General features: G+C 44.0%; 1 protein-coding gene across 2 annotated transcripts in view; it reads right to left on the reverse strand.

Moving 5' to 3' along the window:
* DYNC1I1 (dynein cytoplasmic 1 intermediate chain 1) overlaps positions 1-24,298 on the reverse strand; it is a 542,074-nt gene extending 517,776 nt beyond the window's left edge. For both annotated transcript variants that reach the window (XM_040352301.1, XM_040352300.1), the window contains exon 1: positions 24,105-24,298. The gene's annotated coding sequence lies outside the window, so the exon portion shown is untranslated. The remainder of the gene's footprint in view (positions 1-24,104) is intronic.
* Between the last annotated feature and the right edge of the window lie 919 nt (positions 24,299-25,217).

Genomic DNA, 25,217 nt, shown 5'->3' on the forward strand with positions numbered 1-25,217 from the left:
GTGTAACCATAGGTTACATGGCGCAATTGCTTACTTGCTCCGGTGTAACGAGTGCTCCTGATTCAGGAACCTCGTTACACCGACTGCAGCCTAAAATCTTCGCGGCATAAGGCTCTTATGCCACGCAGATTTTAGGCTGCATTCTTGCGTGGGCCGCTAGGGGGCGCTCCCATTGTGATCAGCGTGTAGTATGCAAATTGCATACTACTACTGATTCACAAACTTGCGCGGGCCCTGCGCAAGCCAGGTACGGAGTTTCCGTACAGCAACTTTAGCGCAAGGCTGCCCCTTCTAATAGTAGGGGCAGCCAATGCTAAAGTATAGCCGCCGCTCCCACGACGTGAAATTTGAATTTCACGCCGTTTGCGTAAGTGATTCGTGAATGGCGCTGGACGCCATTCACGTTCACTTTGAAGCAAATGACGTCCTTGCGACATCATTTGCCGCAATGCACGTCGGGAAAGTTTCCCGACGGAGCATGCGCTGTACGCTCGGCGCGGGAGCGCGCCTAATTTAAATGATTCCCGCCCCCGGCGGGATCATTTACATTGCGCGCGCTTACGCCGGGCAATTTTGCCGGCGCGCCCTCGCAATTTACGGAGCTACTGCTCCGTGAATTCGAGGGCAGCGCAAAATATTTGCGGGGGCGCAGGGCAAAATCGTTGCCCTGGTCCCCCCGCAAATATCGCGCAAATGTACCTGAATCTGGGCCACTGTGTCCATGTGCATGCCTCACTGTGCCCATGCCTCAATGTGTGCATGCGTCACTGTGCCCATGCCTCAATGTGTGCATGCGTCACTGTGCCCATGACTAGACTTACGTTTAACATGGGAGTATATAGATGGGGTGCCCGACTTTGAAAAATCGGTGCTCCCCAGCCATAGGTCCCCCAAACAGCAAACTTTGCACACATGTAGAGAACGAGTGGGGCAATATGTGTACCATGTTTCGGGTCCAGGAGACCTACGGCCAGCCGGTACCGGGTCCCCAAACTCCGGGAGATTAGGCGCAAAAAGGTGACTTGAGTATAAGCCGAGGGGGGCATATTCAGCATAAAAAAAAATGTGCTAAGAAACTCTGCTTATACTCGAGTATATACAGTATATATTTTTTTTTTTCAAACATTCATAAAGCAGTAACATTAGTATTTCACCATAACAAATTATATCTAAAATTATTTTACTTTCCCTTCAAACAGTAAAGCTGTTGCTGGAACGATTTGTCTGGATGTCACAAAGAAGTGCTCACCTTTTCTGCCTCCTTCGGATTTTAAAATTGATCAGCGAACATCTAAATACAGACGTACAGCACACGGCCGTGTTCTAAAATACTACCAAAATCTCATTCGTACACTCTAACCCGTTACCAAACGAATTCAGCAGAGAGATATGAGAGGCTTTGTGTCACTATACAGTGCTGACACTGCCATTCCTCCCCTAGCTTTTAAACAATACATCCACTAAACCATACTCCACAGCTCAGCTGACAAAAAACACACTGCATCCCATTATTATACTGGCTGAGACTATGATACGGGACAACCCACTATCTGGAGTAATTAGCTTTGCTTTTATTTTCAGGCAAGTTTAGTTATATAGTACAGAAATCACATGTGATGTAGTCATAGAAACCAGCAAACCCGCACTCCAAGCTACATGTACTTATCTTTTATCTTCATTCCTCAGCTTTGATTAGCTGCTTAAATCAAAGAAAGCCAGTTTTGGATAAGTGTGGAGCCGCTCCAGTTGGAACCAACTCAGAACTAAGGCTGCATTCACACCTTTGCGTAGGCGATTTGCGGCGTTTTGTACCAAGATTTGCTGCAACAAATTGCAGCGTTTTGTACCGCGATTTTGTATAGGTCATTGTCGGCTATGGAAAACGCCGAAAGCCGCCCGATACGCGCGACAAAAAAGGGTCCGGGACTTGTTTCAGCTTCAGGCGTTCGGCGTGGAGATGTGAACCATCTCCATAGACAATAATGTTATTTTTCCCCTTCAGCGTATTGTAGCTTCGCGCTTCAGGCGACAAAACGCCTAGGTGTGAATGCAGCCTTACAGCTCTTCCTGCTCCATGTGACATTACTGGGCCAATCAACAAAACACTAGCACTGCCTCATTGGGTGAGTCGCATGCTCCCCATACATGTAAATACCAGGTCATTTTTATTTAATTTTTTTTTACTAAAGTGGTAGGGGATCAAAGGAAAGACAAATATATACTGCTGGGCAGGGTCGTGGATAAGGGGGTGCCACCAGTCCTCCTGTACGGGGCCCAGGCCAGCAGGGCAAATTATATTTGGCCAGAGAAGGAGATTGGCAGCCGACAGCTGGCTTCTTCTCCTCTCCCTCATGTGAGTTTTCACCTGCTTCAGAGAGAGCCATACATGGGATCGGTTCTAGTAATTGCCTGCCCCTGCCGCACCAATCACCATCGCTCTGTATCATAGGTTTCCCACTACTACCTAGGCTCCCCCTGTCGGCTTCGTTCCGCTCCTTCCTGCCGAAAGCTGCAAGCACACAATAGAATCTTTCAGGATTGACAGTAGGAGAAGGGTCCGGTAAATATGCCATATTTACCAGCCTCTTCCTTTGCTGAATGAGTGGTCGGTACTTACATCACCTCACGCTGTTCATTCATAAGTGAAGCACAGTAAACTGTATTTAGGGGGTCCTGTGTGGTTGGCTGTTCGGGGCCCTGTGGTGAGAATGAACATGTAAGCACAATATTTCCTGTCCCACGCCACTCGTACCCCGAGAAGAAGTGATCTTGTCACGAAACGCGTCGGGTGGAGTGAGTGACGTGTGGACGCCATCCCCCTCATCTCTCCAAGCGAGTGGCTGTTGTTCCTGCATACGTCCGGCCGGCGTTACAGGCCAATTGCTGTTTTTTTATCTACAAAATGTGAGTTGTATAATCATCTTATGTTATTTTAAATAAATCACCCGGATTTTATGCCATGTGGAGCTCTGTCTTGTTTTCTATATCCAACGCTGTATACGGCTGGGTTTCGGTGCAAGTGGAGGATATACTACTGCCATAAACAATCTTGGTTAAGAGATATGTTGATAGTGGTCCGGCAGGACCTGAATTTCTGGTAAGCAGCTGCACAACTGGTGGTGGATTCACAATTGGTTTTCAGTTTCTGGAATTTCACGGGTGTTTATAATCATATGGATTTATTAATCATCTAAATTCCAAATTTGGACTGCATGGACTTTTCTACAGAATATTAATTTTGTGATCAATCTCAGCCAATATTGCCATCACGGTTCTTGGAATTTTTTTGTATATTATTTCTATAATTTATTATTATCAATTAAGATATATGGTATATCACTGTATTGCTTTGGGTTTATACCAGTCACTGCCTGAGAGGGACTGGTAGTCACAGCTCCTTGACTCTGTCATTTGCAGTCAAGATTGACACATCCCAGCGTCATTTGACTACTGGGTTTACACACATCAGTGTCCAGTGGGAACAGGTGACTGCGTCCCCTGGTTCTACAGGATAAATCTACACCTCCAGTGTAGATTCACTTGTTAACTGCACATAGTTTGGTCACATATCTGACATAAGTGCACAATAGAGTTTAGCGCAATTATCCCCCCTTTTTTCACAATATTTCCTGTGACCATACATGAACTTGGGGCACCGCCCCAGATGAACATCCAAAAGTCTGGTGACTCTCACTTTTGGGTGCAGGCGGAGAAAAGACACACCAGAACAGCCCAGATATAAAGTCAGTAAAACTCAGCTTCAGCCTGGCTCCATTCAGGCACCCCCCCGATGCATTTCACCCCGGCCACAGGGCTTAGTCATGGAGGTGGGGATCCGGTGTATCGATAGGCAATGGCAATAATGCATAAGTGCCCAACACTACACCAGATCCCTGCCTCTATTAATAAGCCCTGTGGGCAGAGCGAAATGTGTAAGCATGTGGCCTGGATGGAGCCAAGTTTTACTGACTTTGTATTTGGGCTATCCTTGTGTGCAGCGATTTGAACCTTTTCTTTCCAGTACAATATTCCCAACACACACGTTCCTGGAACTGGCTATAAATGTAAGTGGGTGCTGCAGCAACCACTGGCTGGAAACCAAAGACATTCAAAGTGTAGCACTACCCCCGTAGGTGCTGCTGGTTTAGATTTTGGGTTTTGCACGTTACCTCCAAGTTCGTTGTCCATGGGAGGAAGTCTGTAGAAAATTGCAATGTCCACACAAGATATAAAACCTTCAACAGTAGGCTTTATGTTATTGCTCACCGGGATAGGCCCCTCTCACATGGCCTAGCAGCCAGAATGATGCACAGACCGTATAGAAACAGTCTCTGCCACAGACCGTCTGAGAACACAGAATGGATAGTCAGGAATCCTCTGCCACAGGATTTAAAAGTCCTGAACTTCCTGTCTTACAGCAAAATAGTCTTTAAGCCAATCTGGCAAACTGTAAGACAATTTGCGTAGTGGATCCCTGTTTGTGCAGCGCTTAACATTAGGGCAGACAGTACAGTTACAATACAATTCAATACAGGAGGAATCTGAGGTCCCTGCTCATTAGAGTTTACAATCTAGGAGGGAGAGTCAGGTGATAAAAAAAAAGGTAATAACTGTGGGTGAATGAGCGGATGAAGAAAATTAAAGTACAGTTGTTAGCTGGAGGCAGAAAGAGTAAAGTTTTCTGAAGAGGAAAGTTTTCAGGGACCACCTAAAAGTGGATAGAGTTTGGAGATAAATCGGACCGATTGGGGTAGGGAATTCCAAAGAATGGGAGTGGTTTGGGAGGCAAATATGGGAAGAGGTGATGAGGGAGCCAGAGAGCAGAAGGTTTTGGGAGGAACGAACAGGACAATTTAAGATTGCCCTGTATTTGGCTCCATCCATCTTCCCATCAACTCTGACCGGCTTCCCTGTCCCTGCTGAAGATAAGCATGCCCACAACATGATGCTGCCACCACCATGTTTCACAGTGGGGATGGTGTGTTCAGGGTGATGTGCAGTGTTAGTTTTCCGCCACACATAGAGTTTTGCTTTTAGGCCAAAAAGTTCAATTTTTGTATCATCTGATCAGAGCACCTTTTTCTACATGTTTTCTGTGTCCCCCACATGGCTTCTCGCAAACTGCACATGGGACTTCTTATGGCTTTCTTTCAACAATGGCTTTTGCCACTCTTCCATAAAACGGTCAGATTTGTGGAGTGCACGACTAATAGTTGTCCTGTGGACAGATTCTCCCACCTGAGCTGTGGGTAGGAGAATCTTCTCCAGAGTTACCATGGGCCTCTTTGCTACTTAACCGATTAATTCTCTCCTTGCCCGGCATGTCAGTTTAGGTGGACGGCCATGTCTTGGTAGGTTTGCAGTTGTGCCATACTTTTTGGATGATGGATTGAACAGTGCTCTGCTCTGTGAGATGTTCAAAGCTTGGGATAATTTTTTTATAATCTAACCCTGCTTTAAACTTCTCCACAACTTTATCCCTGACCTGTCTGGTGTATTCCATGGTCTTTATGATGCTGTTTGTTCACTAAGGTTCTCTGACGAACCTCTGAGGGCTTCACAGAACAGCTGTATTTATATGGAGATTAAATTACACACAGGCGGACTCTACTTACTAATTATATTATATCACCTCTGCGGTTTAAATTTCTTGCGCTATAAAACCAAAAAAGTAAATTTTTAAAAAAAACAATATTTTTTACTTTCTGCTATAAAACGCACCCAATAATAAATAATAAAAAATAAATAATTTCTTTATTAATTTTGGCCAATATGTATTCTGCTACATTTTTTTGATAAACAAATACAAAAAAAAAAAAACAATAAGCGGATATTGATTGGTATGCGCAAAACTTATAGCGTCTACAAAATAGAGGATAGATTTATGGTCTTTTTATTATTTATTTATTTTTACAAGAAATGGCAGGCGATCAGTGATTTTTAGCGGGACACTGCGGCGGATAGATCGGACACCTAACTGACATTTTTGAATTTTTTTGGGGGAACCAGTGACATTATTACAGTGATCAGCACTAGAAATATGCACAGACAATGTACTAATGACACAGGCGGGAAGCGGTTAACACCAGGAGTGACCAAGGGGTTAACTGTGTTCCCTGGGTGTGTTCACTAACTGTATGGGGGATGGGCTGCCTGGGAAAACAGAGATCTGTCTGCCTGCATAGCAGAAAAACAAGATCTCAGTGTAATTACCTGTCAGAACCGAGATCTGCCTTGTTTACGTCGGCAGATCCGCGTCCTGTCTCTGCGGGAAAGGATCACGGGTGGACGGTGGACATTTAAATCTGACAGACACGCTGATTGGCTCCCGCACAGGCCAAGCCACACGCGCGCCCACAGAAGCTTGTGCACTGTTTTGCCGTACCAGTGGTTCGCGCCGGCGAGCCACCTTGCTGCAATATAACTGCGGCAGGTGGTCGGCAAGTGGTTAAAGGGGGCTGAATAGCAAAATATCAATTCACGCCACACTTTTCAGATATTTATTTGTAAAAAAAATGTAAAACTATTTATCATTTTCCTTCCACTTCACAATTATGTGCCACTTTGTGTTGGACTATCACATAAAATACATTTATGTTTTTGGATGTAATATGGCAAAATGTGTAAAATTTCAAGGGGTATGAATACTTTTTCAAGGCACTGTATTAACTACGCTATTAACTTGTTACACATCCAGACAGCTGTCACCAGGTGTTTTTATTGGAAACGAGGACCCTTCACAATATCTACACTAATAACAAAGTTTTGTAAAGAAATGTCTAATACACACTGTCATGACAGATAGGGCTATTTTCAGAGATTTACAATCTCATAGCGCTCTTCAAAGACAAGGTTTTTGTGTTTATGTTTTGGCTGACTGCATTAGGAAATAAAAGCCAAGGAAAAACGGTGCAAACAAAATATTTACAGAAAAAGATATTGCAAAAGAAAAAGACAACAGCAAAACAAACAGGGGGTTAAAGCGTAGTTCCAGACTTTTTTTACGTTTATTAAAATCCGCAGCTACAAAAAGTGTAGCTGCTGGCCTTTAATAAACAGACACTCACCTGCTCCACGATCCAGCGACGCGCCGGCCGGAGCTCCGCTCCTCTCCCCCCCTCTCCGGCCGGCGTCTTCATTCTTAGTGTGGGCACCCGGCCGTGACAGCTTTTGGCTTCACGGCTGGGCACTCACTGTGCATGCGCAAGCGGCGCTGCGCACTGTGATTGGTCAGACGATCGCCTGGGACCTGTCGCGTGTCCCAGGCGATTGTCTACAGGGAGGGGCCGCTGTAGGCGATATGATGTATTGCCTTAGCGGTCCCTGGGCAGAAGGAGGAAGTGGGACAGGAAGTCCCACTCCTCCTGAAGCCCCCACTCCCCCCCCCAAAAGAAATTACATGCCAAATGTGGCATGTAAGGGGGCAAGGAGTGGATTAAGCGGAAGTTCCACTTTTGGGTGGAACTCCGCTTTAAGAATGTATTATTATTTACCAATTACAGGTACTTAAAAAAAAACGACAATATACACAGCGCTTTAAACATATACAGAATACAGTACAGTCACATCAGTCCCTGCCCTCAAGAAGCCTACAATCTAAGGTCCCCAACTTGCATTCACACATACTGTGACAGGAAGTCAGGTAAATCTGTGGGTGTTGTCACAGACGGGAGATACATGTCTGCCCTGTTTAGACAATATACCAATTATTATCAGGTGTCGGCTGCAGAAGCAGCCAGAAAGATTTAAGGGTGTTGCAAAACTTCAGCTGTTCAGAATGAGGCAATTAAGGCCTCTATAAGTAATCCAGAGGATTACTACTGATTGCTGCATCCTGATGCTTTCTGAGTGAAGGAGAGCAGTGAACAGAAATACTTCTGAAGAGGTGAGGTGCTGTTGATTTTTCTGTGTGATAAAAATCAAAAAGACTATTTGTTTTTCTGCTGTATGACCAGCAGTGTCTGCTCAGCAGTAGGCTGTGCCAGACTCCATAGATAGGTTCCTGTGTGGTGAAGATAGACGCCCCAGGTGGCCAGGGTTTATTTTATGTTTGATTTTGTTTATGCTGTTTGGATGCTTGCACTTGTTTCCAGCAAGATGGAAGAATAAACCAAATTCTTTGTTTTCAACCGTGTTCGGCTGTTTCTCTGTATCGTTCCGTGTGTAGTGAACCCATCCAGGGGGTCACACCCCCCCGCTACCGAGCTAACCCCTTACAATATATATACTAGAGCTCATTTAGACAGGATCCAAGTAACCTACCAGCAGGTCTTTGGAGTGTGAGAGGAAACCGGAGTACATGGAGGAAACCCATGCAAGCACATGGGTACTTAACCCCTTCCCGACCAGCCGCCACAGTTATACTGTGGCAGGTTGGCTCCCCTGGGCGAAACGTCGTAGCTGTACATCGGTTCGCCTTTTGACCACTGGGGGGGGGGGGGGGGGGGGGGGGGAGGCGCCTGTCTGAGGTTCATACAGGGGGTAGAATGCATATATACCAACTCCTGTATATGATAGCCTCTTAAATTGTTAATACTTTTAACTAGATGCTTGTTATGATCATAGCGTCATCATATCATTTTATATGAATTGTGAGTTTAAGAGGGGACATTTACAGGTCATACAACCCAGGCTATCAGTATAGATCAGCCTAAATGGCTTTACAATATCAGGTTATCGGAATAGATCAGTGTAAATGGCTTTATGATATCAATTAGCGCAGTGTAAGAGATTTTATTGTATTTCAGGTATCCTTAATGAACTTAATTTTCCTAAGGTCCAGTGCATCACAAAACTTGGATACTATTAATATGCTTCCATAGGCCAATTCCAGTTCTCTGGGTTTCAGTGTGATTATCTAAGTGCTGATAGCACTTTGTAGATTTAATGTTAAAGGGGTTGTAAAGGTAATTTTTTTTCCTAAATAGCTTCCTTTACCTTAGTGCAGTCCTCCTTCATTTACCTCATCTTTCCATTTTGCTTTTAAATGTCCTTATTTCTTCTGAGAAATCCTCACTTCCTGTTCTTCTGTCTGTAACTCCACACAGTAATGCGAGGCTTTCTCCCTGGTGAGGAGTGTCGTGCTCACACCCTCCCTTGGACTACAGGAGAGTCAGGACGCTCTCTACCCTGCATATAGAGAAAGGAGCTGTGTGTTAGTGGGCATCCTGACTCTCCTGTAGTCCAAGGGAGAGGGCGAACACGACACTCCACACCAGGGAGAAAGCCTTGTATTACTGTGTGGAGTTACAGACAGAAGAACAGGAAGTGAGGATTTCTCAGAAGAAATAAGGACATTTAAAAGCAAAATGGAACGATGAGGTAAGTGAAGGAGGACTGCACTAAGGTAAAGGAAGCTATTTAGGAAAATAAATAAAAATTGTACCTTTACAACCCCTTTAATAGCCGTGATGATACCATGATGTTGACCAATTACTAGACTGCAGTGTTTGTTTCCATTCCCTGTTAGATTAGCTGTGCTCCATCATATGCAAATATGTACCTGGAGGGGTGGGATGCCAATTGCTCTTAGATAATTACATGTTGAGATTGCTTAGCCATGTGGCGACATGGCATAAATATATTGATGATATTTCTTTAATATCGGCTAGGGATAGAGCCTTATTGGAGGAATTAATTCATCATTTGAACATCAACGCCTTTAATTTACGATTCACAATTGCATGTCACCAACAAAAGATTCATTTCTTAGATTTTTAAATACATAAAACTGAAGATTACACTCTTGCAACTGATCTTTACTGCAAACTAGCAGTGGGTGATACAATTTTACAAGTTAGCAGCTCCCTTCCACCTCATAATTAAGTCTATTCCATACATTCAGTACTCACTAGTGAAAATTCTTACAAAAAACACCTTTAGAAGAGAAGCGAAAGCCCTAAGAGAGGCTACTAAAAAGTGCCTAAAGAAGGCCTATCAGAAAGCCAATGGTCGTACTCGTGACTCTTTACAGTTTGTAAAAAAGGCTAAAAAAAAGGGTTGCAAGCTTAAATGTTACATTAGTATAGCACTATCCCCACAGGAGAGGCTTGGTAATTTGGGTTCTCGACTCCAAAAACAACCTCAGCAATATCAGAAATAAACAGTGCATATAAAGCATTAACTGCAATGACAATAATACTATAACAACTAGTCTACAGTGCATTCTATGAGAATGGCTAGGATATGGTGCAATGTCCCCTGAGAGGTACTTCTTACCATAAGCAACAGGTAAAGGTCTCTGTGTAGCAGCTGTAAAGGGACAGTCTTTAGTCCTAACTCATCAACCGGCTAGCACTAGGGCCTAGTTGTATTGTTGGTGCACATGAGAATAGTCCCAGTAAAGCTTGCAAGCAGCAAGCTTGCCACTAGATGGCTGTATGGTCAGTTGCTAAAGGGCTCAGCCTCTCTAGCAGCAGATAGTAAATCCCCACAGCAACTCTCTAGAGCGATATTGCAGCTCACCATCCGGTCACACACAGCGATTAGTCCACTCAGCACGCAGGTGACCGTGTGTCGGCTATAGCTGCTAGCAGTAATTGTATGTAAAAAATCAAACATGCTGGTTGTACCCAAGTCGATCTGTGTTAAACTTGGGTACAATCATCCTGCCCATACATGGATCAATCTCCGCCAGTCCCCGCTGAACCGAACAAATTTCAATTCATGTATGGTCGGCTTAACCTCCCTGGCGGTTTTCCCGAGTGTGCCTCGGGGTTAAATTTCAGTACCATTAGCAGTAACCCTGAGCCACACTTGGGATTGCATTGCAGGATCATGGTGCAGGTTACTTACCTTGTCCCCAGGATCCTGCGATGTCCCCCCTGCTCTGTCTGTGTGTCCTCCATCCGATGCCTCTGTGTGCCAGGCTCCATTCCCTGCGAGTGTCGCAACGCAAATTCAAAAAGTACAAAATTCATAACACATACAGTACACTGTAATCTTTTAAATTACATTACTGTATGAAATCATTTCACCTCCCTTTTGTCCCTAGTACTTTGTCCAATGCCCTTTATATTATGTATACGGCTCTTTCTGCCTGGAAATTTGAGAATGTCCTCTGCAACCAACAAGCGCCTCTTTACGTCAAAAGTGGTTTTAGATCAACTAGAAAACAGTGATAGAAAATTAAAACACTTGCAGAAATGAGCGATTGAATCGTGGGGAAATTCATTATAATATATATTTTTTTATTATTTATAGTTATATATTATTATTATTATTATTATTATTACTGTATTATAATGTATGATTTCGTGTTTCAAACTTTATCATACCCGGGATGTCTACTAGACTCTTGTTTGGACAGATTTAAAGTGGAGTTCCACCCATAAATATAACATTACATCAGTAGTTTTAAAAAAATGTCATTAGTCCTTTACGAAAACATTTTTTTTTTTGAGATGCCTTCAAAGTGTTGTTGCTAGGCAGAATAGTTAATCTTCCCACTTCCTGCACCTAGGTGCTTAATGCTTCCTAACCTACACCGCACAGACTCCTGGGAATGTAGTGGGTGTAACTTTCCAGGAGTCTGTGCACTCCCCAGTCTCAAAGAATCATGTGACTTGGACAGCACAGGTGCTGAAACCTGATCTGACACTGCTTGTGCAGCACTGAGCATGTGCGAGATTTGCAAGGCTGAAATCCAGGAAGTCATACAGTCTGGCTTCATGATGCCCACACTTAAGATGGCCCCAGTCAATTTCTATTTTATAAAGTGTCTAAATGCTGTAACAACCTAACAAAACGGACCTAAGTTTACAGACTAACTTTACTAGAATACATTAAGCTTGTGTATTACAGGGGTATTTATATTTAAAAAGTGAAATTGTGGCCAGAACTCCGCTTTAAGTGCGTTTTTACGAAGAATTACAGGCCTACAATATAAAACGCCAAATTTCTATGCAAAACAGTGTACTGTGTGTGTGTGTGTGTGTGTGTGTGTGTGTGACTTCTTAATGCTTTTGAAACAGGTTCTGTAGACGGCCATAAGAAAGGCAAAAGCGTTTCTACAATATTTGGACAGTGATCTGTTGAGTCTGGTTACAGGTCAGTACTGCCATCCCTAACTTGGTAAAGTAGTCCTCCATAACTAATATTTTAAACACATCTACCAAATCAAATCACACAATGTCACCAGACTTCTTCAACCAACTGAAACAGACTGACATATGTGGCTTGTCTCTTAAACCAGGTGAACATTTTGTGGATACCCCAGTATACCACGTCCGCGTGGATTCTCTCTGCCACAGAAAGGGCCCGACTCTTGACAATACAACCTGCCAGGTCACTGATTAGTCATGGGGAAACATTATTCTGCAGTACGGGATACAATTAATCAGGATGAGAAAGGACCACCAGCTTGTTGGTTTCTGGTAGTAGCTTTAGTCTTTCTCTAGGATTGAGCGACCAAAATAACCATATGGCTTGGGTTAGGGGGGCAACCACTGCATCCTTTCTCTGCATATAGGAAGGCTGCCGCTCCAGGTGAGCACACTAGAACAATCAATGTCCACTCAGGAACCAATGGGTGCCGGCAATGCACGGGATATGCAAAAGAAGAAAGATATGGACAGCCGCACTCCAATTTCTTAAAAAAGACGTGCCCTTTATTGGGTAAAGGAAAAATGCACCACAAGTATCAGCACACAGTGGGGAAAACAGCTGACGTGTTTCGCATTGGATATCAATGCTTAGTCATAGCTACAAATGAAAAATAAAAAGTAACCAATATATATATATATACATACACACACAATGGTTTATACTCAATTTGACCCGCCCAGCATCTGATTGGCTTCGGCAAATTGCCGATATGCAAAACACATGCAGGGGGGGGAGGGAGAATAAAGTGAAAAAAACACACACAACAACCTTGCATGTAAAATAACAAAAATATATGTATGCATTGTACAGGGCAACAATAAATGTTCCCAAAAGAATTACATTTTATGCATAAAAATAAATACAAAATGTCATTTCATTTTGTATTTATTTTTATTTTTATGCATAAAATGTCATTATTTTGGGAACATTTATTGTTGCCCTGTACAATGCATACATATATTTTTGTTATTTTACATGCAAGGTTGTTGTGTGTGTTTTTTTCACTTTATTCTCCCTCCACCCCCCCCCCCCCCCGCATGTGTTTTGCATATCGGCAATTTGCCGAAGCCAATCAGATGCTGGGCGGGTCAAATTGAGTATAAACCATTGTGTGTGTATGTATATATATATATATTGGTTACTTTTTATTTTTCATTTGTAGCTATGACTAAGCATTGATATCCAATGCGAAACGCGTCAGCTGTTTTCCCCACTGTGTGCTGATACTTGTAGTGCATTTTTCCTTTACCCAATAAAGGGCACGTCTTTTTTAAGAAATTGGAGTGCGGCTGTCCATATCTTTCTTCTTTTGCATATCCTTTCTCTGCATCTTTGCCCAGTTTTACTCTTCCACTACATGGATGAGATTCACTTGAAGCTTGCTCCAAGGCATTTCTCTTTAGCGTCTTCACCCACATCTTCTGTTCTTGGATGGAGAGTTGTTCCACTCCACACCACTTCTTCACTCCGTACAGCAATGTGTTCTAGTTTAAAAGCTTTCTTTCACTGTGTGTGATTGGTAGTCTCTCTGGAGATGGTCCAACTCGACAACAGCTCAAGCATGGAGATGGTGACCTTGTCTGCCCTTTTCTCCACAAAGGGGCATCCCCCTTGCCTCTTGGAAAAGTATTCCAGCCTGCGCATCACGGATGCAGTATACAGTAACTATCTCCTAAACGGCGCACAGTTAAAAGATATTTACACTACCTATAGGCAAGCCTTATTCTAGGCTTACCTATAGGTATAAAGTGTACATGGAGGTTTACAACCTCATTAAACGCAGATAATATTTTCAACATGGCCTCCTGCCATGGAGCTATCTGTTCAGATGCAGGAGGGTCTATAAGTTTCCCACTTATGATGGCCATGGGTGTGTCTGAGCCTGTACATGTCTGCTGGGACATGGTATAGCCAAAGTACCCGAGTCTTCCAGAGAAGGTACGTGCCCAGGGGCGGACTGACCATTGAGTCACTCGGGCACTGCCCGAGGGCCCCATGCCACTAGGGGGCCCCATCCGGATTGCCAGGCTCAGTAAAACCAGGGACAGTATGTAAAAATCTGTGTTTTTTTTAGATCTGTCCCTGATATGTCCGAAAATGACATGCTTTTAATGTGAATATCCCAAGATTTTAGCTGCCCGCCTCTGCACTACCTCCTGGCGTGGTGGTCATCTGTAAGCCAGAGGGGCCCCATAATCTTCTATTGCCCAGGGGCCCCATGAGTTGTCAGTCCGCCCCTGTACGTGCCATTAGGTTCTGGTCCGACTGCCTATGCACTAGTTCTAACAGTGATGTGCCTGTAACCTGGCTGCAGATCACTTGCCCAGGCAGCTACGTCTATCTCATCAGGTATAGCCTCTTTGAACTGCTAAAGGAGGGAAGTTAACATCTCTGGAACCCAGGGAGATGTAGAAAAATAAGTTATTGGGGGCTGCGTCTGCATCTGAACATACTCAGTAAAAGGCACTCTCCTTCAGCCCTAGACACAGGGTCTTGAATGTCTTCATGTAAATACTGTCAGAGAGAAGTCTTTAGCAGGACCCAGATTTGAAGTGGAAATATCTTAGGTGCCCTAGACAGCTACAGTAAAACCTTGGATTGCGAGTATAATTTGTTCCAGAAAAATGCTTGTAATCCAAAGCACTTGTATATCACAGCGAATTTCCCCATAAAAAATAATGGAAACTCAAATGATTTGTTCCACAACCATGTATTCATAAGTCCTTTAGCTTATAGTCAGTATAAAAATATTATAGCAATGTGATGGGGTGTGTAACCATAAAATGTCCATCCACAAATGGAAGCCTCCCCAAGGGGATTAGAAGCAAAATCCAGCAGGAGCTACAGAGTATAAAAGAGAAGAGAGGCAACCCTAAGTGTAGCAATATGGTTACATTTAATGAAGGTACAACATTTAGCAACTCACATGGTTGATGATTAACCACTTGAGATCCGCGCTATAGACAAAAGATGTCTACAGCGTGGCTCTCAAGTGCCGAGTGGACGTTTTTGGACGTCTTTTTCTTTGCATAACCCACGCGCGCCACTGGGGGGCGCGCAGCGGGTAAACACTGTGCCGGCGCATCGCTGGGAAGCCGATGTGTGTACCTGGCGGCCGCGATGTCCGCCGGGTGCACGCGATCGGCGGTGACAGCAAGGACGTGGAGCTCTGTGTGTAAACACAGAGCTCCACGTCCTGTCAGGGAGAGAGGAGACCGATGCCGTGTCTCTTGTACATAGGGACACAGCATCGGTCACCTCCCCCAGTCAGTCCCCTCCCCCCACACAGTTAGAACACACCCAGGTAATACATTTAACCCCTTCCTCACCCCCTAGTGGTTAACCCCTTCCCTGCCAGTCATATTTATACAGTAATTAGTGCATTTTTATAGCACTGATTGCTGTATAAATTTGAATGGTCCCAAATTTGTGTCAAAAGTGTCTGATATGTCCGTCGCAATATCGCAGGCCTGACAAAAAAAAAAACGCAGATCGCCGCCATTACTAGTAAAAAAAAAAAAAAAAAATCATAAATCTATCCCCTATTTTGTAGGTGCTATAACTTTTGCGCAAACCGATCAAATACGCTTATTGCGATTTTTTTTTTTACAAAAATATGTAGAAGAATACGTATCGGCCTAAACCGAGGAATTTTTTTTTTTTTTTTTAAATTGGGATATTATTATAACAAAAAGTAAAAAATATTGTTTTTTCAAAATTTTCTGTCTTTTTTTGTTTATAGCGCAAAAAATAAAAAATCGCAGAGATGATCAAATACCACCAAAAGAAAGCTCTATTTGTGGGAAAAAAATGATAAAAATATAATTTGGGTACGGTGTTGTATGACCGCGCAATTGTCATTCAAAATGCGTCAATGCTGAAAGCTGAGGCACATCTAAGTATGCATGGTTCTGGGGTAAAGCCATACACCCCCCCCCCCCCCCGGCTCTCACCACTGTCAATTGTGACCAGGAAGACTAGCCTGCAGTAGAGCAATCTGAAAAGCGTGGCTTGAACCGATCGTGGATCGCAGTGTGGAAGGGACGTCGATGGAGGTGCAGAGGACGGACTATGTGGACAGCTTTACCCCAGATGCCTCCATACTTAGATGTGCCAGTTTTAATCATCAACCATGTGAGTTGCTAAATGTTGTCCCTTCATTAAATGTAATCATATTGCTACACTTAGAGGCCCCTCTCTTCTCTTTTATACCCAGTTGTGACATGATGCTACTTGTATATCAAGTCAAAATGTATTTAAGAATTTAGCCTATCTTGCAAAACGTTCTCAAACCAAGTTACTCTCAAACCAAGGTTTTTCTGTATATGCAAAGACAAAAAAAGGACTTGCTTCCAAGTGGAAAATTTCTGTTGCCCTTGGAAAACGGGAACACAGTAAAATTCTAGTACCTTCTTGGATAAAGTAAATTTACTGACGCTTGTGAAGCTTCTAAAGACTAAGATAACTTAGAGAGCTGTCAGTGGCAACTGAAATTTAGCTAAAATTAATCCTGGATTTGTCACCTTATTGATAATCTGTTTCTGAATACGTTCTGTAATTATTTCCACTCTCCATTTCCCAGCCTGGTTTCATGAGATATGATTAGCGGCTTAAATCGAGATTCAGTCACCGCCAAAGAGCAGTCCAACTGCAGCAAAATATGTATACGCGTGATAATCTGTCATGGACCCTGCGATATTTCTTCATCGCCGTTATGTTTTCCCATCTCTCAGGTGTTTGTGGATACATTACTGTTCAATTTACTGTATTACAATTCCAGTTTAACAATAACAGTGCATGCTTATCAAAGTAGAAAATAGTAATTATAACTACATTACCCTATTCTTCGTTTTTTTCTTTGTTTATAGGTCGTTAGAGTTTAACATGTAATCCTCAGCATATTAATGGAAATCAATTGATTACATACATTTTTAATGATCAAATATGCTCACTCTCTCCTGGAATTAAATCAAAAGTATAGTTTTTTTTAATTGATTGGAAAAAACTAACCTTTGAACTAATATTAGGGGTTTGAGGAAATTTACCATTGCCTTAAATTGCCTGAAATTCAACAAAACTGCAAAAAAAAAAAAAATGACATTTAAAACAATACAGCTTGGTTAGGAACCTGTGATTGGATAGTGGAACAGAAACAAGCTGATGAGGTCCAACCCTGTGCACCTCCCTCCTGATAACCAGCTCTCTGTGCTATGTAGCAAAGCTTGATTGATTTGCAATGCTGCTCCTTAACCACCCGGACCTTTAGGCAGCTAAAGTACCCGGCCAGGTTTTGCGATTCGGCACTGCGTCGCTTTAACAGACAATTGCGCGGTCGTACGACGTGGCTCCCAAACAAAATTAGCGTCCTTTTTTCCCCCACAAATAGAGCTTTCTTTTGGTGGTATTTGATCACCTCTGCGGATTTTATTTTTTGCGCTATAAACAAAAATAGAGCGACAATTTTGAAAAAAAATGCAATATTTTTTACTTTTTGCTAAAATGTATAGCGTTTACAAAATAGGGGATAGTTTTATTGCATTTTTGTTAATTATTATTTTTTTACTACTAATGGCGGCGATCAGCGATTTTTTTCATGACTGCGACATTATGGCGAACACTTCGGACAATTTTGACACATTTTTGGGACCATTGTCATTTTCACAGCAAAAAATGCATTGTTTACTGTGAAAATGACAATTGCAGTTTGGGAGTTAACCACTAGGGGGCGCTAAAGGGGTTATGTATGACCTAATATGTGTTTCTAACTGTAGGGGGGTGTGGCTGTAGGTGTGATGTCATTGATTGTGTTTCCCTATATCAGGGAACACACGATCGATGACGCTGCCACAGTGAAGAACGGGGAAGCTGTGTTTACACACAGCTCTCCCCGTTCTTTAGCTCCGGGGACCGATCGCGGGACTCCAGTGGCGATCGGGTCCGCGGGTCCCGCGGGCTTCGCGACCCACGGCTGGGCACTAGCACAGGATGTACCTGTACTTGCATGTGCCCAGCCATGCCATTCTGCCGACGTAAATGTGCAGAAGGCGGTCCTTAAGTGGTTCTAAAGTCAGAAGTTTTTTTTATCTTAATACATTCTATGCATTAGTGTGCAGCAGTCCTCCTAAGGCCCCATTCACACTATTAGATTTTCTGCAGATTTTTTACTTCAAATTTACCAAAACCATGTAGTGCAAGGGCCTGCCCGATTGCATACAAATTGAAACTCTTAAAGGTTTGACCTCATATTATATGATTTTGGTAAACCTGAAGACAAAAATCTGCAGAAAGTCGAATAGTGTGTATGAGACTGTCTGGGACTCTCCCTCCTCATTGAGCTGTGATAGCAGCGGGGCGCCATTGGCTTCCACTGCTGTCCATCAAAGTCAGTAAGCCAATGAGGAGAGAGAGGGTGGGGCCAAGCTGAGACTCCGTTTCTGAATGGACACACCGAGCAGCGGCTCGGGTGCCCCTGTAGTCAACTGCTTGCTGTGGGGGCACTCTGCAGGAGGAAGAAGCCAGGAGCATCTGTGAGGGAGGGGCCAGGAGCACCGGTGAGGGACCCGAGAAGAGGAGGATCTGGGCTGATCTGTGCAGAACCAGTACACAGAGCAGGTAAGTATAACATGTTTGTTATTTTTAAACGGAAATAAAACAAGGCTTTAGACCAGGTTCACACTGGGCTGCGTGAGTGAAGCTGAACTCGCACGGCTTCACTCCTGCTTGTCAGTCCTGATTTTGGCCGCGATTACAGAGACATCTGTGCAGGTTTTGTTGGAAATAAGTGCTATTGATGACAGACTGCAGCCTTTGACATGCCTGTTTTTATCTGACAAAATGTGAGTACCCTGGCTGTTTTTTAGACATACATTTTGCCTGGTTTCAATACTACACCATGGTCTTTCTTGTATTTTATGTATGCACCTATGATCTTCCATTTGGTGAGACTACAAGACCCAGCCATCTATGATCCAATTTAATTGGTTTTGTGGCGCTGTGGACATATCATGCTTGTTTGACCACCTGTACTTCAGCGATCCGTTTTCTTTGGTAAGAGGCCCGGTGTGTTGATGTTCGGCCGAAAAGCGCCTCTAAAACTCCCACTGCTGTCCATCAAAGTCAGTGAGCCAATAAGGAGAGAGAGGGGATGGGGCCAAGCTGAGGCTCTGTTTCTGAATGGACACACAGAGCAGCGGCTCGGGTGCCCCTGTAGTTACCGCCAATGCCTCAGTGTGAAAGTGCCCTAAAGGCAGGCATCCCAATACTTTTGGCAATATAGTGTATATCTGTTTGACTAGTGCAAAAAAATAGCTGTTTATCCAGCCAAAATCGGTCTGGCGTTATGTAGTCCTAACACACTCCCTGTCCAAGGGGGACAACGCTGCTCAGTACGGTTGTCACCCTATGACAGAAAGTGTGCTAATGGCAAAATTACCAGATTAAAATAAAGGAATGGGCAACCCAAGGAATGCACTAGCACCCAATTAAAGCTTTTTACACACATTCTTACAGCAGCAAACAGTGTAATTGCAAGAGCTTGAAAGACCCCCGACCATTCCCTTTACTGAAGCCAAGCACCGAGTCTCTCAAGTGATGATCTTTGAAAAAAAAAAAAATGACCACTCGACAAAACTATGGAACCATGGATTGAATTCTGCATGTCGCTCTCTTTTAATCCATCTCTTTTAAGGCCCCTTTTACACCAGCGGACCGATCGGGTTCACCTGTCTGTTTTTCAGGCGGACCCAATCGGACCACCCATTGTTTTCTATGGAGCAGCGAATACCCACCGGCATCCGATCCAGTCAGTTAAAAACAGATGGGGTCCCATCCGTCCAGTGGATCAGATTAGATGACAGTTGGATGGAAATGGACATGCAGTCCATTTTCCAATCGACCACCCCACAGAGAACAGCGGGCTGTGTCCTTGTCCCCTCAGCATAGCGAAGCGGACACAGACCTGTCATCGCCTGCTCAGCGGGGTATCAGTGGAGAGATTCCAGGTAGATCCGCTGGACGGAGTCCGCCCGTCTGAAAGGGCAAATAAAAAAAAAGACAAAATATTTGGTGTATACATATAAGAAAAAACATAAATCCCTTTTTTTTTTAAAAAGCTTTAAAATTTAAAGCTGGGGGAGGAGAAACAGCAGGACACTGATCTTCCCAAATAATGGTTGTGCAGAGGGGGTGTGTCAGTCTGAACATTGTTGGAGAGCAGGCTGAGCTCCCAGCATAGCTAGAGAACTGACCATGCTGTACTTTCCTGCTTAGTGTGGTCAATTTTTGATATGAAAGCAGAGGGACAGGCAGGAACACCAGGGATTTCACACAAAGGGAGCAATACAAAGAACAGGAGACTTTCTCACATACATGGTACAGAAGGCACACATAATGAATATGAAATGTTGGGGTAACATATTCTTTAAAGGGGTTGTAAACCCTCCTGTTTTTTCACCTTAATGCATCCTATGCATTAAGGTAAAAAAACATCTGACAATTACTGACCCCCCCAGTCCTCCGTTTTACTTACCTGAGCCCTTGAAAGTCCTGCATCTTTGCCTGGGGTTCTCGACTCTTCATTGGATAGATTGATAGCAGCGCAGCCATTGGCTCCCGCTGCTGTCAATCAAATCCAATGACGTGGGCGCCGGGGGGCGAGGCCGAGTCCTGCATTTGCCGGCTATGGACGCCGAATGCTGGACTCAGGAGCGTACCCGCAAGGTAACCCCCATCCCCTCGGGAGAGCACTTCCCAGAGGGGGTTATCTGTTGCTGGGAGGAGCCAAGCCGCCGAAGGACCCCAGAATACGGTGTTCAGGGCCACTCTGTGCAAAACGAGCTGCACAGTGGATGGAAGTATGACATGTTTGTTATTTAAAAATAAAAATAAAAATTCAAACCTTTAGTATCACTTTTAAAGGGGTTGTAAAGGTAAAAAAAGAAAATTCCTAAATAGCTTCCTTTACCTTAGTGCAGTCCTCCTTCACTTACCTCATCCTTCCATTTTGCTTTTAAATGTCCTTATTTCTACTGAGAAATCTTCACTTCCTGTTCTTCTGTCTGTAACTCCACACAGTAATGCGAGGCTTTCTCCCTGGTGTGGAGTGTCGTGCTCTCCCCCTCCCTTGGACTACAGGAGAGTCAGGACGCTCTCTACGTTGCAGATAGAGAATAGAGTTGTGTGTTAGTGGGTGTCCTGACTCTCCTGTAGTACAAGGGAGGGGGTGAGCACGATACTCCACACCAGGGAGAAAGCCTTGCATTACTGTGTGGAGTTACAGACAGAAGAACAGGAAGTGAGGATTTCTCAGAAGAAATAAGGACATGTAAAAGCAAAATGGAAAGATGAGGTAAGTGAAGGAGGACTACACTAAGGTAAAGGAAGCTATTTAGGAAAAAAATAAAAAATAATATTGTACCTTTACAACCCCTTTAACCACTTAAGGACCGCCTCCTGCAGATATATGTCGGCAGAATGGCACGGCTGGGCACAAGCACGTACCTGTACGTCCTCTAAGTGCCCAGCCATGGGTTGCGGGCGGGCGCGCGCCCGTGACCCGGTCCGAAGCTCCGTGACCGCGGCACCCGCGGACCCATTCGCCGCCGGAGTCCCGCGATCGGTCCCCGGAGCTGAAGAACGGGGAGAGCTGTGTGTAAACACAGCTTCCCCGTTCTTCACAGTGGCAGCTTCATTGATCGTGTGTTCCCTAATATAGGGAAACACGATCAATGACGTCACACGTCCAGCCCCGCCCCCCTACAGTTAGAAAAACATATGAGGTCACACATAACCCCTATAGAGCCCCCTAGTGGTTAACTCCCAAACTGCAATTGTCATTTTCACAGTAAACAATGCATTTTTATAGTATTTTTTTGCTGTGAAAATGACAATGGTCCCAAAAATGTGTCATAATTGTCCGATGTGTCCGCCATAATGTCGCAGTCACGGAAACAAAAAAAAATTGTTAATCGCCGCCATTAGTAGTAATAAAAAATAAAAATATTAATAAAAATGCAATAAAACTATCCCCTATTTTGTAAACGCTATAAATTTTGCAAAAAAAACCAATCGAGAAACGCTTATTGCGATTTTTTTTACCAAAAATAGGTAGAAGAATACGTATCGGCCTACACTGAGGGAAATTTTTTTTTTTTTATATATATATTTATGGGGGATATTTATTATAGCAAAAAGTAATAAAAAATTGCATTATTTTCAAAATCGTCGCTCTATTTTTGTTTATAGCGCAAAAAATAAAAACCGCAGAGGTGATCAAATACCACCAAAAGAAAGCTCTATTTGTGGTAAAAAAAGGACGCCAATTTTGTTTGGGAGCCACATCGCACAACCGCGCAATTGTCAGTTAAAGTGACGCAGTGCCGAATCACAAAAACTGGCCAGGTCCTTTACCTGCATAAAGGTCCGGGTCTTAAGTGGTTAAGCTTTTCCAGGCTCAGGTCTCCAAATCCCCAAAAGTCCCTTTCTTTGGAGAAACAGTGGGCCAGATCCACAAAAGGGATACGCCGGCGTATCTACTGATACGCCGTCGTATCCCTGTTTCTATCTATGCGACTGATTCACAGAATCAGTTTTGCATAGATAGGCAGAAGATCCGGCAGGTGTAATAGTTTTACACTGTCGGATCTTAGGATGCAGTACCTCGGCCGCCGCTGGGGGCATTTCTCGTCGAAATTCCGCGTCGGGTATGCAAATTAGCACTTACGGAGATCCACGAAGCGGTTTCCCTTCGTGAAGTCTCCGTAAGTTGTTAGTTTGCAAACGCAAAATTAGGGCTACTTTTACAAAGTGGAAAGTTAGTACACCATGTAAAAGGTAGACCCTTCTTTCCCGCGACGCTGTCAATTTTTTTTTTCCCACTGCATCTCTTTTTTTTCCCGACGCAACTTTTTTTACCTGGCGCGATTCACAAAACTCGGCGTAACGTAATTTTGCGCAAAGCACGTCGGGAAAATCGCGTCGGGAGCATGCGCAGTACGTCCGGCGCGGGAGCGCGCCTAATTTAAATGGGACTCGCCCCATTAGATTGGGCACGCCTTGCGCCGGACAGATTTAAGTTACACAGCCGAAAATTTCTAGGTAAGTGCTTTGTGGATCGGGCACTTAGGTAGAAATTTTGCGGCGGTGTAACTTAAATAGCAACATTTAAGTTAAGCCCGCTGGCTGTGGATCTGGCCCAGTGTCCCTATACCTGTATCATATTATAGTGATATCCAGACATGTCACAGCCTATGAAGGACACCTCCTTTCTTGTTTAGTCGCTGTGTATAGCATCGGTTACGTATATTCAGAGCTTTTTTTCTCAGAAAATAGGTGCAGGAACTCAACCACGATCCCGTTCAGTTTTCACAAACAGTGGAAGGGTCTTAAAGGGGCATTAAATACCAGGATTGCATTACATACAGAATGCAGAGTTCAGGGGGGTTACACACAGAGTGTAGAGCTGTCACTTGTAAACACAAAAACTGGACTTCTGTGTTTACAAGTGATTGTGGTGAGCAGGCACCAAAGGGTCTGAGCCAGAGGTGGTGGAACTGAGTTCCCCCAAGTTCCCCCTGAAAAAAAGCCCTGCGTATATTATGCAGATTTTACACGGTAGAACAAAACTAACGAGAACAGGCCAAACTATCAACAACTAATTAGCAGCAATCAGATGTCATTAGTAAAATACAAAATCAATCCATCCAGTAAACACAATAACATTAAATCCACAAGTGATGAGTCACATACAGTATACGAAGAAAATGCTGACGCCCCAGCAAGCCTCCCTATTGGATGGAAGCTCCGGGTGATAGGCAGGTCAGTAGGGCGCAGCCAGTATTCAGAGAAAGATTAAAGAGCTAGACAGTAAAACGCGATGCAAATACTGTGCACTGATAGAAATATAAAGCATCAATTTGTAATACGGTGCTGCAGAGCGGCTTGCACGCAGAAGTCGGTGCTTCATGCAAAATTCACAGCGACACTGCCATGGTGATATTTACCTTCCTTCTCTGCTATGTGGAGCTTCTTAGGATGGATTGTTGGGTGGGGTGAGAATGCTGCTGCTGGAGGGAAGGAATGAGTCTGGAGTTCTTGATACAGCAGAAGAGATGCTGACAGTAACTACTGCATGATGCTGCTTGAGAATCCGCTGTATCATGCTGGCCCCGGGCTCTGTCTCATTAGCATCAGACCATAAGCCACCCCTCTCCTCCACCTCCCCTTGTTTCTGCTCGGGGGGGGAGCCCTGGATCTGCCAGCTCCATGCACAAGGGGCAAACGTTCATCTCAATGAGACAGCGATTAGCAAGTGTGGGCAGCCCTCCAGCTGTTGGGGCTAGATGGCTTGCTGTTAACCGCTTCAATACCAGGCACTTTTACCCCCCTTCCTGCCCAGACCAGTTTTCAGTGCTGTCAGGCCCCGTACACACGACCGAGTTTCTCGGCAGAATTCAGCCAGAAACTCGGTCGTGTGTACACTTTTCAGCGAGGAAGCCGACGAGGAACTCGTCGGGCCAAATAGAGAACATGTTCTCTATTTCCTCATTGTTCAATGAGGAAAGTCAGCCCGCCGAGATCCTCGGCGGCTTCAACACTGAACTCGACGAGGAACTCGATGTGTTTGGCACGTCGAGTTCCTCGGACGTGTGTACGGGGCCTCACACTTTCAATGACAATTGCACGGTCATGCGACATTGTGCCCAAACAAAATGATCATTTATTTGAGACAGATAGAGCTTCGTTTTGGTGGTATTTAACCACTTCAGACCCGGAAAGATTTCCCCCCTTAACCACTTAAGACCCGGAAAGATTTCCCCCCTTAACCACTTAAGACCCGGACCAAAATGCAGCTAAAGGACCTTGCCCCTTTTTGCGATTCGACACTGCGTCGCTTTAACTGACAATTGCGCGATCGTGTGACGTGGCTCCCAAACAAAATTGACATCCTTTTTTCCCCACAAATAGAGCTTTCTTTTGGTGGTATTTGATCACCTCTGCGGTTTTTTATTTTTTGCGCTATAAACAAAAATAAAGCGTCAATTTTGAAAAAAATTCTATATTTTTTACTTTTTGCTATAATAAATATCCCCCAAAAACATATAAAAAAATGTTTT

The sequence above is a fragment of the Rana temporaria genome, chromosome 5, assembly GCF_905171775.1.
Source record: "Rana temporaria chromosome 5, aRanTem1.1, whole genome shotgun sequence".
In the NCBI taxonomy this organism is placed as follows: Eukaryota; Metazoa; Chordata; class Amphibia; order Anura; family Ranidae; genus Rana; species Rana temporaria.